The following is a 20,693-nucleotide window of genomic DNA, read 5'->3' as shown; positions in this document are numbered from 1 at the left end:
TCACATGGAGTAATTTAAGAGGCGAAGGGACATACAAAGTGTGTGTGCGTGTGTAAACGTTATGCATACTGTAGGTTGTTAGTCTGTTTCTCCACTCAACCCCCCACTTGACACACACTAACATATCTCCGGGTACACAGAGACGTGAAAGCATGCCCAGTCTTTTTTTATTAGAGGCCTTGGTACTAAATCATGTCAGCCTCCTCACTTTGGTTCACACATTATATATTTAATCAATTCACTGCTGATCTAAATTACCATCTGCAGACTGAAAATGAAAAATAAATGTTGCTTCTTCTAACCCGAACACCTTAATCACAATTGGGTGGTTGTGCTGCTATCTACTGAGGGTACATCATGAGTTTGCTCTGTGGAAGTCGGTTGCAGTTTCACTGTTTTTATAAGCTACAGTCTTGCTTTTAACCTATTGGCCTGTAAGAGGGCTGTGTTTCTCTGTCTTCCTATCAGCCACACAGGTCTGTAGTCTAACCCCCCCCCCCCCCCCCCCCCTTGGCTACAGTAAGTGATTAATGACATCACAGCCCTTGGTATCCTTTGTGTGGGCGTCCTCCGAGGGGGGCGGGGTTACCAGTGTGGTCCCTGCTAAAAAGATTATCCCTCCATTTTAGCGTCAGCTTTGTTTGCATTCAGTACCAATGAGCTCTCTTCATAGACATGGAGTGATGCGCTGCAATCTGCACTTCTGGCAACCCGCCACAGAACAGTGAGTGACAGGGAAATCTGGCAACGGGGCGAGGTAATGTCAGGCGACAGGGTTGTGGTGTTGTGAGTAGGAGATCAGTAGGAAATCGGGCCCAGAACAGAGTGGCTGTTTGACTGGAGAGTGTGTTAGGAGAGATATCACTTCACAATCTAATGGGAGGGCCCCCGCAACAGACCTGGAGGAGGTAGGCTGGTTACTGTAGCTGAACAGACCTGGAGGAGGTAGGCTGGTTACTGTAGCTGAACAGACCTGGAGGAGGTAGGCTGGTTACTGTAGCTGAACAGACCTGGAGGAGGTAGGCTGGTTACTGTAGCTGAACAGACTAGAGGAGGTAGGCTGGTTACTGTAGCTGAACAGACTAGAGGAGGTAGGCTGGTTACTGTAGCTGAACAGACTAGAGGAGGTAGGCTGGTTACTGCAGCTAACCGCAATATAAATTATAGCCTGGTCCCAGATCAGTTTGTGCTGTCTTGCAATCTGGTGTGACAATGACCATAGGAATTGGCAAGACAGCACAAACAGATCTGCAACCAGGCAATAGAAATGGTGCAGCTGGCCAGAAGAAACTACATGCAGTTGAGAAATGTTTGATATTGTTTCTTGTACTGTATGTTATAGTATTTGAGTGATAGGATTAGAGATTGTTATGGTGGGGGTTCTGTTCAGAAGTAGCTATACACCTTGAATGATTGAACTTGGTTGACAATATATGAATCATAATCATTGTGATCATTTACCGTAGTTAAATTGCTAGACAGAGTTTGTCATTAGATCACTGTGTTTGTCAATGTTCTGGCCAGATGGTTGTTTGTCAATGCTTTGGCTACCAAATAATCTCTCAATATTCATTAGAGATGAAAATATTCAAATGTTACGTCTGTCATGAGACTATCATCACCCTGTAATATGAGCAATATGATTCTGATGCGCTGGTTTTGCATCACTGGTTATTTGGGTTGAAGAGATTATTGTTTATGTAACAACAGGATGTGCTATGCTCTTAGAATTCCTATATGGACACATGCTATCTAAGGCAGCTATGCTCTGCATGACCAAAACCTGCTCACGGTTGCCATTTTAAAATAGTAGTAGTCACCTGTAGTTAGCTGCTTCTGCTGTCTTGAAAAATACTGTTAAACGGCTGAGGGTAAATATTTCTGAAGGACTGAATCACACACACACACACACACACACACACACCTGTGCAGTGTCCACACACACACGCGCACACATACTGTACACACAGAGATTTTTATGTTGAACGAACAGCTGACTTAAGACTTATTTTTATGTTGATCGAAAAGCTGACTGAAGACTTATTTTTATGTTGAACGAAAAGCTGACTTAAGACTTATTTTTATGTTGATCGAAAAGCTGACTGAAGACTTATTTTTATGTTGATCGAAAAGCTGACTGAAGACTTATTTTTATGTTGATCGAAAAGCTGACTGAAGACAGGATGCTGGGCATTCCTGTGGTTGTTGCACCTTGCTGAAACAATCAAACAAGTCTTTGGTTGCCTAGGCAATGCCTCCCACAATGCAGCAGCACACATAGAAATATAATAAATAGAACAGTTGGAACCTCTAACCCTGGGCCTCCCTAAAAACACGCCACTTCGATACAAGTTACTTTTCGTAGCAGGTTAGGAGAGCATTTCCCCTTACCCTTTTCCTAATCTTAACTTAATTCTCCTAACCTGCTACGTTGATTCTCCTAACCTACTGTGTAAGTTCTCCTAACCTGCTACGGAAAAGTCGTAGCTGTATCGAAGTGGCGTATTTTTAGGGAATCTCCTCTAACCCTGGCAATTTGACTGGTAAACTCATGGTAACACTTGCAATGGCTGCCTGGTATTGTGATGCAATAATTTCCATGGTAATGTAGAATGTTCATTCAAATGATTCTAACTGATGTGGCTCATGTAATGGAATGTATTTTTTGTAATGTCAGTTGAGTTGAATCAACAAACCACATCACGTATTTTAGCACAAATATTACTTCCTGCTTTTGCTCCTATGGGTAAACTCGCAATGGCCACCAGTTCACCCATTATGCCATCATTGACGTAAATGGGAATGCCTATTCTATTCATTATATTTCAATTTCAGCACATGCAGTCAGGAGTGGAGGAGAGGAGAAAATGTGCGTTAAAAAAAGGGTTTTACAGTGACCGCGGTCATTTGGCTGGCCAATTACCATCATCCAAAATTCCATGACGTGACCTTAGACATGTGGTTGTTTATCTACCATAGTTGAATGCACTGACTGTAAGTCGCTCGGGATAAATCTGCTAATGACCAAAATGTAAATGTTTATGTAAAAATAAACAATTGTAAAGCACACTGGTTATTGTTACATTTTACATTTTAGTCATTTAGCAGAAGCTCTTATCCAGAGCGACTTACAGTTAGTGAGTGCATTTCATTTTTTCTCATTTTTGTTATTGTCCTTGTTTTGGCAGTGGATCTCATTTGATTAATGCCCAGCATGCTTTGCAGTAGTTTATTTTAACATTTACATTTTGATCATTTACCAGACACTCTTATCACACTACAGTGCCATCAGCCTTCTGATACCAGGCCTGTATTCAATTTCTAGGATTGGTTGATTTTCAATTTCAGCATGTACGAAGAAAATAAATTGTGTTTGGATCATCATTCTAAAGTGTCATGAGTCAATATTTTTTTCTCCCGGACAGCTGCTCTTTGAAAGGATTTCGGTCCCTGTGGATTTTCCTCTTCCACTCCTCTATCTGAGCTGGTTTTAGACCAGGGCATGGGTTGAAGCGGTGTAACAGTCCTACATTGAGAACAAGGGAAAGGAAACATTGGCTTTCCCCTCTGTGTACAGGTGACCTGGCCATACAGATCCACAGAGGTCCTATTCATTTGGCTCTGTGCCCATCGGGAGAATAGCAGAAACTAGACTAATCCCTATATTGATTTCACTCATAGGCACATTTGAGTACCAACAGTACCACATGTCATTATCTAAATGATAGATTAAGTTAACACGATCACTCTTGTACTGTAAAATAATGTGACCTCTGTTTTCAGTGTGATTGATTTGATTGATTGAGGGGGAAATGCTGTATAAATAAGGTGAGAGAAGTAACTGAGGGAGGTCACATTCTTACCCTAAACAGATCGGTGGATTGACTTTGGTCTATAAAAAAGGTTTTTGTTAAGAGAATTTCAATGTACTAACTCACCGTACTTAATTAAGTATTTATGATGTGCACTGACAGATAAAAAAATAGAAGTTTATGCAAGGTTTTTGTCTTTTTCTAAGTGAACAGAGACATCTTGTGGAAGCACAGGTATACTGCATTTGACAGTTTTGAACTGTCATGCTTTTCTCAAAGAGTTCATGTTGCAGGATTATTTTGCCTGGTGTGTTAATGTTGATGCTGAGACTGTGTGCTTTCTCTGTACTACTGCCTTAACCCCATATCCTGTCTGTTTTCGTATTTTCCAGAATAACCACCTTGTGTTCCTGGCCGAGCTGTTCTATTGGTTTGAGGTGGTGAAGCCCACCTTTGTACAACCAAGAGTTCTGGACACTGAAGGTAAGACAGGGGAAATCGTTTTTTATGTAACCCCAGAACTGTTTTTTTTTTTTTGAGGGGGGGGGGGGGGGGGGGCAAACCTTCAGACATCCCAGTGAAAGAATTCCTGCTCTACGGATTGGTTTCAGTGAGAGTTATGTGTTTATGTTTTCAGAGCCAGCCCTCACATCGTTGAGGAACATGCCCTCTGTTCCCATCTCCAATGTCACCAAGAAGAGCTTCATGGAGAGACCGTCCAGCCCAGAACCACCCAGGTACTATTTGTTATTCATTAATGGTCCAGTGTGGTTCAGTTGGTATGTTTGATTCCCACTCGGGGCACCCAGAAGAATATGTAGCCACGCACTACACTCTCAAGTTGCTATCTAGAACCTAAAAGGGTTCTTTGGCTGTCCCAATAGGATAACCATTTGAAGAAACCTGTTTGGTTCTAGGTAGAACCCTTTTGGTTCTAGGTAGAACCCTTTTGGTTCTAGGTAGAACCCTTTTGGTTACAGGTAGAACCCTTTTGAGTTCCACATCACTAAGTACCTATCATGGTCCAAACACACCAAGACAATCGTTAAGAGGGCACGACAACACCTATTCAAATCATATCAAATGTTATTGGTCGCATACACATGTTTAGCGGGTGTAGCGAAATGCTTGTGTTCCTAGCTCCAACAGTGCAGTAACCGTCAGGAGGCCGAAAATGTTTGGACCTCTATACCAGGCGGTGTCAGAGGAATGCCCTAAAAATTGTCAAGACTCCAGCCAACCAAGTCATAACTGTTCTCTCTGCTACCGCACAGCAAGCGGTACCGGAGCGCCAAGTCTGGGAACAAAAGGCTCCTGCACACACACATGCATATTGATGCCACACACAAGTACATTCACATTCCTTCACACTCTTCACATACGCTGCTGCTACTCTCTGTTTATTATCTATGCATAGTCACTTTACCCCTACCAACATGTACAAATTACCTCGACTAACCTATACCCCTGCACATTGACTCGGTTCCGGTACTCCTTGTATATAGCCTCGTTATTGTTATTTTATTGTGTTACTATTTTTCCTTTAGTTTAGCAAATTTTTCTTACTTTAAAAAAACGTTGCATTGTTAGTTAACCTGTTGTATTCGAAGCATGTGACAAATAACATTTGATTTGATGTAGAACCCTTTCCACAGAGGGTTCTACATGGAGCCCAAAATAGTTCTACCTTGAACCAAAAAGGTTCTACCTGGAACCAAAAAGGGTTCTCCTATGGGGACTGCCGTAGAACCCCTTTTGGAACCCTTTTTTCAAAGAGTGTACTGTAAGTCGCTTTGGATAAAAAAGTGTCTGCTAAATGGCATATACAGTATACACTACCGTTCAAAAGTTTGGGGTCACGTAGAAATTGAGCTCAGGTGCATCCTGTTTCCATTGATCATCCTTGAGATGTTTCTACAACTTGATTGGAGTCCACCTGTGGTACATTCAATTGATTGGACATGATTTGGAAAGGCACACACCTGTCTATATAAGGTCCCACAGTTGACAGTGCATGTCAGAGCAAAAACCAAGCCATGAGGTCGAAGGAATTGTCCGTAAAGCTCCAAGACAGGATTGTGTCGAGGCACAGATCTGGGGAAGGGTACCAAAACATTTCTGCAGCATTGAAGGTCCCCAAGAACACAGTGGCCTCCATCATTCTTAAATGGAAGAAGTTTGGAACCACCAAGACTCTTCCTAGAGCTGGCCGCCCGGCCAAACTGAGCAACCGGGGGAGAAGGGCCTTGGTCAGGGAGGTGACCAAGAACCCGATGGTCACTCTGACAGAGCTCCAGACTTCCTCTGTGGAGATGGGAGAACCTTCCAGAAGGACAACCATCTCTGCAGCACTCCACCAATCAGGCCTTTATGGTAGAGTGGCCAGACGGAAGCCACTCCTCAGTAAAAGGCACATGACAGCCCGCTTGGAGTTTGCCAAAAGACATCTAAAGGACTCTCAGACCATGAGAAACAAGATTGAACTCTTTGGCCTGAATGCCAAGCGTCACGTCTGGAGGAAACCTGGCACCATCCCTACAGTGAAGCATGGTGGGGGGATATTTTTCAGCGGCAGGGACTGTGAGACTAGTCAGGATCTAGGCAAAGATGAATGGAGCAAGGTACAGAGAGATCCTTGATGAAAACCTGCTCCAGAGTGCTCATGACCTCAGACTGGGGTGAAGGTTCACCTTCCAACAGGACAACGACCCTAAGCACACAGCCAAGACAACGCAGGAGTGGCTTCGGGACAAGTCTCTGAATGTCCTTGAGTGGCCCAGCCGGAGCCCGGACTTGAACCCGATCAAACATCTCTGGAGAGACCTGAAAATAGCTGTGAAGCAATGCTCCCCATCCAACCTGACAGCGCTTGAGAGGATCTGCAGGGAAGAATGGGAGAAACTCCCCAAATATAGGTGTGCCAAGCTTGTAGCGTCATACCCAAGAAGCCTCAAGGTTGTAATCGCTGCCAAAGGTGCTTCAACAAAGTACTGAGTAAAGGGTCTGAATACATACGTAAATGTGTTATTCCGTTTTTTATTTTTTATAAATGTGCAAAGATTTCTAAAACCAGTTTTTGCTTTGTCATTATGGGGTATTGTGTGTAGTTTGATGAAGGGAAAAAGCTATTTAATCCATTTTACAATAAGGCTGTAACGTAACAAAATGTGGAAAAAAATCAAGGGGTCTGAATACTTTCCGAATGCACTGTAAACGCTACATGCAACAATTTCAAAAGATTTTACTGAGTTACAGTTCATATAAGGAAATCAGTCAATTGAAATAAATAAATGAGTCCCTAATCTATGGATTTCACATGACTGGGCAGGAGCGCAGCCATGGGTGGGCCTGGGAGGGCATAGGCCCACCCACTGGGGAGCCAGGCCCAGCCAATCAGAATGAGTTTTTCCCCACAAAAGGGCTTTATCAGATAGAAATATTCCTCCGTTTCATCAGCGGTCCGGGTGGCTGGTCTCAGATGATCCCGCAGGTGAAGAAGCCGGATGTGGTCTTGGGCTGGCGTGGTTACACGTGGTCTGCGGTTGTGAGGCTGGTTGGACGTACTGACAAATTCTCTAAAACGACATTGGAGGCGGCTTATGGTAGAGAAATGAACATTCAATTCTCTGGCAACAGCTTTGGTGGACATTCCTGCAGTCAGCATTCCAATTGCACACTCCCTCATCTGTGAGACATCTGTGGCATTGTGTTGTGTGACAAAACTGCACATTTTAGAGTGGCCTTTTATTATCCCCAGAACAAGGTGCACCTGTGTAATGATCATGCTGTTTAATCAGCTTCTTGATATGCCACACCTGTCAGGTGAATGGATTATCTTGGCAAAGGAGAAATGCTCACTAACAGGGATCTAAACAAATTTGTGCTCAAATTTTGAGAGAAATAAGCTTTTTGTGCATATGGAACATTTCTGGGATCTTTTATTTCAGCTCATGAAACATGGGACCAACAGTTTATATATATATATATATGACCTCACCTAAGTAAAAGTATGTGGGCTACTGCTGTTCTATTGCAGTCATCAGGTCATTATTGTAAAAGACAATGTGTTCTTCATATTGTTCTTCATATTGACCTGGTTAAATGATGGTCATAAATAAATGTGTATATATATATATATATATATATATATATATATATATATATATACACATTTATTTATGACCATCATTTAACCAGGTACATTTATTTATGACCATCATTTAACCAGGTTGGTTATTGAGAAGTCTTGTCTCTCTGGCCAGACCCACGGTGCGCTGCACGCTCCACTGTGAAAAGAGACTAGTCAATATGAAGAACACATTGTCTTTTAGAATAATGACCTAATGACTGCAATAGAACAGCAGTAGCCCACATACTTTTACTTAGGTGAGGTCAGTTCAGTACAGTTCAATATAGTTCAGTACAGTTCAATATAGTCCAGTTCAGTACAGTTCAATATAGTACAGTTCAGTACAGTTCAATATAGTCCAGTTCAATATAGTTCAGTTCAGTCCAGTTCAGTACAGTTCAATATAGTCCAGTTGAGTCCAGTTCAGTACAGTTCAATATAGTCCAGTTCAGTACAGTTCAATATAGTCCAGTTCAGTACAGTTCAATATAGTTCAGTTCAGTCCAGTTCAGTCCAGTTCAGTACAGTTCAATATAGTCCAGTTGAGTCCAGTTCAGTACAGTTCAATATAGTCCAGTTCAGTACAGTTCAGTACAGTTCAATATAGTCCAGTTCAGTTCAGTCCAGTTCAGTATGCCCTAGCTCTTCTGACCTGGATTATTTTGATGTGGTTATCTGTTAAAGCTACAGCATCTACATGGGATATTGGATAGAGGTTATGCAAACCCATCTGGAATGTATTCTGGGTTGGACATACATGATATACCGCTCAAGCTATGGGGCCAAAGCTTTAAAAAGCTTTCATTAAGTTTTCATGATTGTCAATTTAATTTTCTAAATGTCTCTCCCTCTAGTCTGCCTCTACGACCTCAACCTAGGAACTCGGGTAACAAGATAACTTTTGGCTTTCAACATTAATAAACATTTGAATTTGAATGGAGTTAGTTGTATCCGATATGAGATGCTTATTTTGTTCATTCTCATCATCAAGGTGACATGAAGAGATCGACCTCAATGTCCTTTGTGGATGGCTGCGTAGGAACCTGGCCCAAGGAGCAAAGGTGTCATGGACTACGTGAATACGTTTGCATTATTGTTTGGTATATGAGTAGGATGTTTCTGATGTGAAATTGGACCCCTGTTATGCTTCAATTACTCTTGTTAGTTGTGTCTTACTTTTTGGGCTGTAGGATTATTAAAAGCACTACACACATAACAATGGATGGATGGATGGATGGACTGACGGACTGTTTGTTTTTGCCAGGTCCGGGCCTTACGGGGTATCCTTCGACATTCCCTTCGACAAAGAGGACACCACCCAGACGTCCACTCCCCCCGGCCGTGGCATGACTCACTCTGCCAGCACAGAGGGCTTCAAGGTCCACCAAATGCCCAGGGACATGAAGAGGAAGCTGTCCTTCCAGCCCATCAATGGGCCGGGCGTGGGCATTGAGGACGAGGGCTGCCCGGACAGCCTGGCAGGTCCTGATCTGCCAAGACAGCCTGGCAGGCCTCAACCCTCTGGAGGCCTGCTGAGGTTCCCTGATGGCTCCTCAGCCCTGGATGGGCATGGAAACGGCGCAGCCATCCCCAGCATGGAGGAGGCCCTCCAGATCATCCACAACACCGGGAGGAAGCCCACACAGTGCCCCCTGGCGGAGGGCATCAACCGTGGCTTCTTCCTGCACAGTCAAAACCGGGGCAGAGGCGTAGTCGGCCTGGACCCCAAGGCTCAACCGGAGAACATGGAACTGGACTCACTGAACACAGACAACCACGTGAGGACGGAGGACATCGGCGAGAGGCTGGACGAGGACTCTTCGCTGATGGAAGCTGCGAGCATGGAACTGGACATGGACACACCCAGCACCTGCCCCAGCATTTCAAGCTACGGCAAATCTCCCTCCACTAGCTCCGGCATCAAGATGACCAGCTTCGCAGAGCAGAAGTTGCGGAAGCTCAACATCCCTGAATCAGGGAGAAGAAGCAGCAGCAGCGGGGGCGGAAGCTCCCTCAAGACCACTCCAGAGGGCTCGGAACTAGGCCTCCCCTTGTCCGTCTCCTGGGCACCCACCCCAGAGCACAGCCCCGTCCATCAACAGAGCATGCCCCTTACCCAAGCCCCTCCCACTGGGCCATCCCAGGCCCCTCCCCCTAGCGACCCGGCTCAAGCCATGGCATCGGAGATGGTGCAGCTGCGCATGCGCCTGGAGGAGAAGCGAAAAGCCATTGAGACACAGAAGAAGATGGTGGAGGCGGCGTTTATGCGCCACCGCCAGAGGATGGGCCGCTCCGCCTTCCTGGACGTGGTCAAGAGTAGGAGAGGAGGAGATGGGGAAAGGGGGAATATGACTGCGGAGGAGGAGAGGAAAACTGGGAGGAGCAAAGCGGACATGCCCTCTGGGGTCTGCTGGCTGAAATCCCCAGGAGGCAGCATGAGAGAAGAGGGAGGTCAAGGTCCCAGCGAGGTGGATCTAGCAAACTACACACGCTCCATGGAGAAGCTCAACCACTCACTGGGCTTCCTGCAGATGGAGATGCAGCGCCTGGCCCAGCAGCAGGAGGTCATCATGGCCATGAGGGAACAACAGCAACAAAAGGCCTGGGTCATCCCCCCTCCCCAGACCCAGCCCTCGCCCCAGAAATACGCTCGCACCTCCGCCCGATCCTCCGACTCGCCCTCCCCGGCTGACTCGCCCCGCTCCACCCACCGCTCACCCACCAGCATCAAGAGGAAGTCGGCCTCCTTCCACTCGCGGAACCCCCGCACGCCGCGCCCCAGCGAGCTTAAGCTGGCCCCCTATAACCGCTGCCTGACAGCGCCCCAGTCCGTGGACAGCCTCCCCCGCCTACGCCGTTTCTCCCCATGCCAGCCCATGGCCTTCACTTACATGGGGGACAAACCCACCGGAGACACCACCGAGACCGGAGACAGGGACACTGAGCCTGTACTATCCCCAGAGAGAGAGGCTGTTAGTGACTCGTCACCCACCTCCCCAGCCAAATACAACCAGAGAACACAACAAAGGACCCTAGAGATTTCCAAGAAGGATGAAGATGAGGTAGACGAGGAAGATGAGGAGAAGGAGATAGAGGAGCAGAAGGACAAAATGGAGGAGATCCAACCCATAATGGTGTCGACCGTATCTGAAGTGCTGGCCCAGCCAGTGAAAGAGTCCTTTACGGTCACCCCCACAGAGACCCCCCTTATCTTAGACATGTTTGGCCAGGCCAGAAGCAACCTGATTGAGGTGCCTCTGTACGTGCTCAAGCCCCTGGAGGGAGAGGAAATGGAGGAGAGTGAAGACATGCAAGGGACCTATGGCGATGACCACAACATGGCCTGTGGCTTTTTCTTTAAGGTATGAAGTTAAAGATACACTATGGAAGTTTAGTTGCTAATAGTTGTGAGCCACAGGAGGTTGGTGGCACCTTAATTGGGGAGGACGGGCTCGTCGTAATGGCTGGAGTGGAATTAGTGGAATGGTAGCAAATACATCATACGCATGGTTTCCATGGTTTCCATGTGTTGGATGCCATTCCATTTGCTCTGTTCCAGACATTATTATGAGCTGTCCTCCCCTCAGCAGCCTCCACTGTTGTGAGGTCATTTCAATATTTCTGTCCATTTAGGGAACCCCTTTTGGCTCAAGAGCTCCCCCAGAGGCAAACGTTCTGTATAGCCTCTTTAATACAGTTGCTATTTCAACTGTATTCACTCACTGAACAGTTGGAATGGCTTTAACATTTACATTTTACATTTTAGTCATTTAGCAGACGCTCTTATCCAGAGCGACTTACAGGAGCAATTAGGGTTAAGTGCCTTGCTCAAGGGCACATCGACAGATTTTTCACCTAGTCGGCTCGGGGATTAGAACCAGCGACCTTTCGGTTACTGGCACAACGCTCTTACCCACTAAGCTACCTGCCGCATCTGAATAATCTCCAAAACAATAGCCATCACATAAGTGTGTTATTTTAGCCATTTCATCAGTGTGTAAATGACAGATTCTGGACATTTGACTGCCAAAAATTACTATTTTCCTATGTAATTGAAAAAACCTGTGCCCCAGTTCTATGACAAAGCAATTTGCTTTGGTTCTGTTGGCAGCCATCTTTGTTTTTTGAAAGGAAACACTCCGTTTTTAATATGAGATGATGAATGGCTCTTTAAAGAGGTCGGGCTGAGGACAACATGGTTCTTCCTATTGTGAGGACGGTAGCTAGCCAGTCGTCTGTGGCTTCATCTAGGTCAGGAAACTGGAGCTTGTGAATTATTTAAATGCAGCTGCTAAGAAGTGGGTTGGCAGAGATGTTGAGCTAGTTGTAGGATAGCTGTGATGAGGTCACGATGAAATCTATTTTTGTATTTTATTTTTTAGTCATTTAGCAGACGCTCTTATCCAGAGCGACTTACAGTTAGTTAGTGCATACATTCTTTTTTTAATTTTTCATACTGGCCCCCCGTGGGAAACGGCGCTTGCAACGCCACAACCCTGGCGTTGCAAGCGCCATGCTCTACCACTTTGTATTGGATTTTGAGTGTGCCATAGTAAGAAATATTGGTCAGTACAGGGATGTTGCTATTAGAGAGAGCACCGTTCACAGTTTAGTTGTAAAATTGCTTTAAATAAACTCAACAAGGGGCTGTTGCTTAGACTCTTAGACAAAAAAAAACATGTTCAATTAATAATCTCCATTGAAAGTGCTAGCATGTTCAAGGGAGAGTCTCCACTTAAAGTGATTTTCAGTCCAGAGGAGTAGGTACTGTATAATATTGGTCTGTGAAACCGCTCCTTTAAATGTACCAGAAAAAACAACAGCTCACATTAGGCAGGGAATTCCTGGACCACATTCAGTAGCCAAACTGTGTCCAACGTTGCAGATAGAAATGCCATGAATAGAGCCAACGTGATTCCTTATTCTACATATCAGAGAGGCATGTTTGTTCTACATACTGTCGCGTATTTCTATCTGAAAGTTGGCTGAATGCGACCCTGTAGAGAGGGTTCCTGGCTGTAACTGTTTGTGTGTCTCTGTCTCCAGGGTGATGGGAAGGAGGAAGACAACATGGCAGAGAGGAGGGTTGCTCTCCTGGAGAAGAGGCTGAGGAGGGACAAGGACACGCAGCAGAAGAAGCTGCAGCAGGAGGCGGGGCTAGAGCAGAAGAAGGAGGAGTCACGGTAGGCTATGTATTCCCTCCCGCCCACACAGGTGCACGCTTGCACATACCAGACCCACGTCCAGACACTCCCACTTGATTATAGAGTAAACAAAAATGTGGTCACACGTTGCATCACGCTGTTATATGTTAATCAATCACATTGTATTTGGTCAAAGTGCATAAAATGCCGATGCAATGGATCAAAGTACCTTACTACTGATTGTCTGGTCGTATGCCTCCATCAGGAGTCACATACTATGATCAATTACATACCAGAGTTTATGTATGATTACGTCCTGGTCATAGTTTTAGCTGTTCTTCATCTAGTATAATCTATTGTCTTCTATTGACGCTGTGGTCACAAGTAACCTGTCCTCTTCCTCTTAGAGTGAAAGCGGAGGAGGAGCACATGAGGAAGGAGGAGGGGAAAGTCCGCCGGGAGTTAATCAAGCAGGAGTACCTGAGGAGGAAGCAGCTCAAGCTCGTGGAGGACATGGACACGGTGATCAAGCACCGACCGTCCGGCGCCAAGCAAAGGAGAGCCCGGCCCAAGTCCATCCACCGGGACAGCATGGAATCCCCCAGAACCCCGGCCAGGGCAGCAGGTAACCGTGGCAATGACCTCTCTCAGGAGTCGGGGGTCAATGTTGGGGTCGTGTTTGGCGTGGCGAATGTGCCTGAGCATGCCACCACAGCTAGCTTTGTGCCACCTGTGATAAAACACTGTTTCTCTGCAGCTCAGTGCCACCTGTGATAAAACACTGTTTCTCTGCAGCTCAGTGCCACCTGTGATAAAACACTGTTTCTCTGCAGCTCAGTGCCACCTGTGATAAAACACTGTTTCTCTGCAGCTCAGTGCCACCTGTGATAAAACACTGTTTCTCTGCAGCTCAGTGCCACCTGTGATAAAACACTGTTTCTCTGCAGCTCAGCATGGCTTCTTATGGAAGATTAGAGACTGTTCTAGGTGTAGTTGAGATCTGCATGCAAACTACTAGTACTACTAACAAATTGCATTGCTTCTTTGTGAAAGCATCTTATTTTAAATGCAGTAGTTAACCCTGCCGGATTTCTTAACCGCTTTGCCAAACCAATTTGACTCATTTGATCTTGTAATGTAATGTGTTGCATGAATCGATCTCTGGTAGTCTGGCAAAGACACTTAATTATGCTATGTGGGACGCTGGTTGGTTTCCATGGCAACCACCGTCAGTCTTTGAACTCAAAATCAAATTCCTGCCAAATTGAATGAGCCATACAGAGGTGTGTGTGTGTGTTTGCGCATATCAGATGATGCTGCAGATAGCCGTTACTAGGTGGGCACGAAGTGGGAAGGACGGCATCGTGTTGTGATCGTGGTGTAACTGTGATCCCGTCTTGTGCCAAACTTGTGTTTCACAACCTCGTGTTTTTTCAGTGTCCAACTTGTCTCTGGCCTCTCTCAACCTGGGAGACAGCTACACTGTGCACTCTGAGAAGAGAACACCAAGGTAAGACTCCTTTCTGTTAACAGTATAGGAAAAGTATGCATATGTATGCCTACTTGAATTCTATCTTAACATTTCTTCTAGTTTAAGGGGTAAATTATAACTTCCACTTCAGTTTAATTTTCACGTAGCCATGCATTGAAGTCAATGGGAGACTAAGTGCAAATTTGACTTAAGTGGAAGTTAAGATTCACCCTAAAATAACACTATTGACACAGTTTCATTGACGCTTCTGACCTGCTTTGTTAACCCCTTTCTCTAGCCAACAGATTTTAACCTAGCTAACACGTTCTATATTCTCTGCTCTCTCTTTCTTTAACCTACTCTCTCTTTGACCTCGTAATGTTCGGGAACTGTCAGAAGTGTCAGCTTACGCTCTGGCAGTCTGTGCTTCTTACTGAGCTCTCCTAAACGGAGAAGGAGAAGGTTAGTTCCTGTGTAGTAGTTTAACCCTAAAGCCACCTCACTCTCCCAGCTTCTGTGCAACGGTAGCTCAGTTGGTAGAGTATGGCGCTTGCGATGCCAGGGTTGCGGGTTCGATTCCCTCGGGGGGACCAGTATGAAAAATGTATGCACTCACTAACTGTAAGTCGCTCTGGATAAGAGCGTCTGCTAAATGACTAAAATGTTTATGTAAAAATGTAAGAACGAGAGTCCTTATGGCAAGTCTTAAAACACTGGCCAATACCAAGTCCAGGGTTATGTTCATTAGGGTATGCAAAGGAAAAAGTTTGCAACGTTTTCATCCGTTTGGTGCCTAATGAACATGACCCATGTGATGCCTCATGGTCCCACCAACACCCTTCAATGTGACTTTGTCAGATCTCACCATCAACCCCTGCTTTAATGCTTTTTGCCCTCTCTACACAAAACAGGATTTATTCCTGCCTATATTCCACTTGATGCTTCACTGACAGACTGTCAACGTCTTCCCTATGCTAAGTCTATCTCAATAAGATGAGTTGGTTGAGATATAGGCCCCTGTAGTAACTGGCCCCATAGAGCACTTGATGGCGTCACATTGCTTCACTGCTGCTTGCATGACACTAGAGTTATCCTCTTTTACTGTGCTGACCTGAACCAAACTGGGACTTTTCACATTGTCCTTTCCAACACGATTTTAGCAATTATGGTGGATGCATAACCAGGCCAGCTCAGTACAGTTTGGTTAGGTTGTTTGAAGTCTATGAAAACGGAGCCAACGTACATTTGTGTGCGGCAGAATCTTTGGAAACTCGACTCAAACGGACCTCCATCGGCTCCGTTTGCGTAGACTGTGTAGAGCCCTTTAGAGAGCTCGTACTCGATATACAAAGAACAGTAGTAGCCGAAGCCCATCCCTGTCAGCGATTATCACATTTTTGGGGTAGACACTGTTTGTACTTTGCACACAAATAGTTTCGCTTTGGCAAGCAAGAAGTCCTTGAAGATACTCTACATATGAGGTAACAGCGCTTTAACCGTGGAGAGAGGTGACCTAACTGTGTGTGTGTGTGTGTGTGTGTGTGTGTGTGTGTGTGTGTGTGTGTGTGTGTGTGTGTGTGCGTGTGCGTGTGCGCGTGTCAGGCCTGATTCTGCAGATGGTTTTCTGTCCCCTTGTCGATCTGGGAGCCAGAATGGGGAGGATAATTGGGAAAATGGCTCCAACACGTCATCTGTGAAATCAAACACAGAGTACACCGGTGGGTGGTCACCCCCGTCACCACTAAGACACATCATAGAATACTTTTTAGGAGCTGTATTATAATTTCTCTTGATTAGCTTTGTGAAGTTCTGAATACAGCGGGTCACGTCATGCTGCTTAGACATCTGATTTGGTTTTTCCGATTCATCATTCCAAACCGCTAGCATATTTGAATATTTAAAATTAGAATACCACTAAGATATGTTTTTGTCACTCTGCACTAGGGTAGCAGAATTCTGGTAACTTTCCCAAAACACCCTGGTTTTCCAGAAATCCAGGTTGGAGGATTCCCAGATCTTCTGCTTATTACCTCCTGATTCCAGGAATCTTCCAACCGGGATTTCTGGGAAACCAGGGTGTTTTGGGAAAGTTACCAGAATTCTGCTACCCTACTCTGCTCATTGGATGAGTAACATGTTGAATCCAATGTGCATACATGCCATGATCGTTTTGCATTAATGATTGTTTTTAACTTGAGACAAGCAAAACAGAGGAGTGATATTAACTAAGCAAAAGTTTCAGTCAGAAATGATCAGGTGATGATAGCGTAGAAGGCCCTTGGTCTTGAGATTTCATGACGAGGGATGTTAAGATGATGCTTATAAATGATTTACTGACAGACTGCTGGGGACAACCTCAAGAGGCCCTAGATCGAGCGGTTGCTATGACGATTGATCATCTTTCCATTGTGTGCACAGGGCCCAAACTGTACAAGGTGCCGTGTGCCAAATCGAACAAGCATATAATCCAGAACGCACTGGCCCACTGCTGCCTGGCCGGCAAGGTCAACCAAGGACAGAAGAACAAGATTCTGGAGGTAATCTGGTCATTCTATTTCTACAGTGTCGGTCATCTTTAATGTACATCACTTCAATACAATGAATTTCACTTTTCAGATGAATGATTTCTTAACATTAGTGTATATTCATTTGATTAGGGTGATGTTTACATGACTTTTAAGTTGCTTTGGATAAAATAGTCTGCTAAATGGCATATTATAATAGATTATTTACTAAGAATATGCAGAAAGTGGTCATATTTCTGACGACTGACATTTTTACCTTAGAAGGCAGCTAGAGCTGGTCACAATGCAAATCATGACACGTCTGTTGTCTTGTCACGATGATGTACGATGATTATCATTTATTTGCTTCGCTTTTGCAGGAAATGGAGAAATCAGAAGCCAACAACTTCCTGGTGTTGTTCAGGGACGGGGGTTGCCAGTTCCGCTCCCTGTACACGTACTGCCCCGAGACGGACAAGGCCACCAAGCTGATCGGCATCGGGCCCAAGAGCATTACGAGCAAGATGATCGAGGGCCTCCACAAGTACAACTCAGACAGGAAGCAGTTCAGCCAGATCCCCGCCAAGACCATGTCGGCGAGTGTGGATGCCATCACGATCCACGGCCACCTATGGCAGACCAGGAAACCAACCACCCCCAAGAAAGTGTTACCTGCCAAGTCCTAATGGAAACTTACCGTACACTCCTAGCCAACCCCGCCATTTCCCTTCAAATGGAACAGTCCACATTCAATTTGCACTTCACTGTACATACAGTGGGGAAAAAAAGTATTTAGTCAGCCACCAATTGTGCAAGTTATCCCACTTAAAAAGATGAGAGAGGCCTGTAATTTTCATCATAAGTACACGTCAACTATGACAGACAAAATGAGATTTTTTTTCTCCAGAAAATCACATTGTAGGATTTTTTATGAATTTATTTGCAAATTATGGTGGAAAATAAGTATTTGGTCAATAACAAAAGTTTCTCAATACTTTGTTATATACCCTTTGTTGGCAATGACACAGGTCAAACATTTTCTGTAAGTCTTCACAAGGTTTTCACACACTGTTGCTGGTATTTTGGCCCATTCCTCCATGCAGATCTCCTCTAGAGCAGTGATGTTTTGGGGCTGTCGCTGGGCAACACAGACTTTCAACTCCCTCCAAAGATTTTCTATGGGGTTGAGATCTGGAGACTGGCTAGACCACTCCAGGACCTTGAAATGCTTCTTACGAAGCCACTCCTTCGTTGCCCGGGCGGTGTGTTTGGGATCATTGTCATGCTGAAAGACCCAGCCACGTTTCATCTTCAATGCCCTTGCTGATGGAAGGAGGTTTTCACTCAAAATCTCACGATACATGGCTCCATTCATTCTTTCCTTTACACGGATCAGTCGTCCTGGTCCCTTTGCAGAAAAACAGCCCCAAAGCATGATGTTTCCACCCCCATGCTTCACAGTAGGTATGGTGTTCTTTGGATGCAACTCAGCATTCTTTGTCCTCCAAACACGACGAGTTGAGTTTTTACCAAAAAGTTCTGTTGGTTTCATCTGACCATATGACATTCTCCCAATCCTCTTCTGGATCATCCAAATGCACTCTAGCAAACTTCAGACGGGCCTGGACATGTACTGGCTTAAGCAGGGGGACACGTCTGGCACTGCAGGATTTGAATCCCTGGCGGCGTAGTGTGTTACTGATGGTAGGCTTTGTTACTTTGGTCCCAGCTCTCTGCAGGTCATTCACTAGGTCCCCCCGTGTGGTTCTGGGATTTTTGCTCACTGTTCTTGTGATCATTTTGACCCCACGGGGTGAGATCTTGCGTGGAGCCCCAGATCGAGGGAGATTATCAGTGGTCTTGTATGTCTTCCATTTCCTAATAATTGCTCCCACAGTTGATATCTTCAAATCAAGCTGCTTACCTATTGCAGATTCAGTCTTCCCAGCCTGGTGCAGGTCTACAATTTTGTTTCTGGTGTCCTTTGACAGCTCTTTGGTCTTGGCCATAGTGGAGTTTGGAGTGTGACTGTTTGAGGTTGTGGACAGGTGTCTTTTTATACTGATAACAAGTTCAAACAGGTGCCATTAATACAGGTAACGAGTGGAGGACAGAGGAGCCTCTTAAAGAAGAAGTTACAGGTCTGTGAGAGCCAGAAATCTTGCTTGTTTGTAGGTGACCAAATACTTATTTTCCACCATAATTTGCAAATAAATTCATTAAAAATCCTACATTGTGATTTTCTGGAGAAAAAAAATCTCAATTTGTCTGTCATAGTTGACGTGTACCTATGATGAAAATTACAGGCCTCTCTCATCTTTTTAAGAGAGAGAACTCGCACAATTGGTGGCTGACTAAATACTTTTTCCCCCACTGTATCCATGAGGATTCAGCACCTGCAATGCCAGTTAGATGAATGCATACTTCTTTTTTTCTCTCTCTCTCTCTCTCTCTTTTTTAATTCCTGTCCATTTTCCTTCAAAATTCCAAACTGGACATGCACAGAAATGCACAACTGGAATGTAAAACACTATTTAAGATGTGTAAATGGATTTCACTGATGTGTTTAGTGCAAGAGATTGTCTGATTTCGAGTAATTTTATTACAGCACGTGTGTATGTGGCTTTTTGCCCAAAGAGCAACAAAAAGGAGAAGTTATGAATGCCATATGATGTTTTATTTGGGACACTGAAGCACTGAATGTTACTCATCTGTATAGACAGAATGTTGCTTATCTGTTAACATGTGTGGCCTTAGGCTTGTTTGGTTTTTGTATGTCAGTGCAATAAAACTATACCTTAGAGAGACTTTTCTATGCTAAGGGGAGAACGCGTTCTCCATGTTTTCGGTTAAGATGTAACATGATAAGTCTGCATAAGCTATACACATACAGTGGCTTGCGAAAGTATTCACCCCCCTTGGCATTTTTCCTATTTTGTTGCCTTACAACATGGAATTAAAATTGGGGGGGGGGTGGGGGGGGTTGTATAATTTGATTTACACAACATGCCTACCACTTTGAAGATGCAAACACATTTTTTTGTGAAACAAACAAGAAATAAGACAAAAAAACAGAACTATTCACCCCCCCAAATTCAATACTTTGTAGAGCCACCTTTTGCAGCAATTACAGATGCAAGTCTCTTGGGGTATGTCTCTATAAGCTTGGCACATCTAGCCACTGGGATTTTTGCCCATTCTTCAAGGCAAAACTGCTCGAGCTCCTTCAAGTTGGATGGGTTCCGCTGGTGTACAGCAATCTTTCAGTCATACCACAGATTCTCAATTGGATTGAGGTCTGGGCTTTGACTAGGCCATTCCAAGACATTTAAATGTTTCCCCTTAAACCACTCGAGTGTTGCTTTAGCAGTATGCTTAGGGTCATTGTCCTTCTGGAAGGTGAACCTCCGTCCCAGTCTCAAATCTCTGGAAGACTGAAACAGGTTTTCCTCAAGAATTTCCCTGTATTTAGCGCCATCCATCATTCTTCTGACCAGTTTCCCAGTCCCTGCCGATGAAAAACATCGGCAGGGACTGGGGATGGTGTTCTTGGGGTGATGAGAGGTGTTGGGTTTGCGCCAGACATAGCGTTTTCCTTGATGGCCAAAAAGCTCAATTTTAGTCTCATCTGAC

General features: G+C 44.8%; 1 pseudogene across 1 annotated transcript in view; it reads left to right on the top strand.

Moving 5' to 3' along the window:
• The window catches only part of LOC311136976 (calmodulin-regulated spectrin-associated protein 2-like), a 95,089-nt pseudogene extending 77,334 nt beyond the window's left edge, over nucleotides 1-17,755 (top strand). Inside the window, exons 7-17 of the transcript in view lie at nucleotides 4,205-4,295; nucleotides 4,450-4,549; nucleotides 8,796-8,827; nucleotides 8,903-9,002; nucleotides 9,206-11,303; nucleotides 12,988-13,124; nucleotides 13,493-13,710; nucleotides 14,523-14,595; nucleotides 16,159-16,274; nucleotides 16,975-17,093; nucleotides 17,441-17,755. The product of the transcript in view is annotated as a calmodulin-regulated spectrin-associated protein 2-like (transcript). The remainder of the gene's footprint in view (nucleotides 1-4,204; nucleotides 4,296-4,449; nucleotides 4,550-8,795; nucleotides 8,828-8,902; nucleotides 9,003-9,205; nucleotides 11,304-12,987; nucleotides 13,125-13,492; nucleotides 13,711-14,522; nucleotides 14,596-16,158; nucleotides 16,275-16,974; nucleotides 17,094-17,440) is intronic.
• The last annotated feature ends 2,938 nt before the right edge of the window (nucleotides 17,756-20,693 follow it).

The sequence above is a fragment of the Coregonus lavaretus genome (genome assembly GCF_964263955.1).
Source record: "Coregonus lavaretus genome assembly, chromosome: 11".
NCBI classification, from domain to species: domain Eukaryota; kingdom Metazoa; phylum Chordata; class Actinopteri; order Salmoniformes; family Salmonidae; genus Coregonus; species Coregonus lavaretus.
Note: the sequence above shows the minus strand (reverse complement) of the source record. Positions and strands in the feature narration are given on the sequence as shown.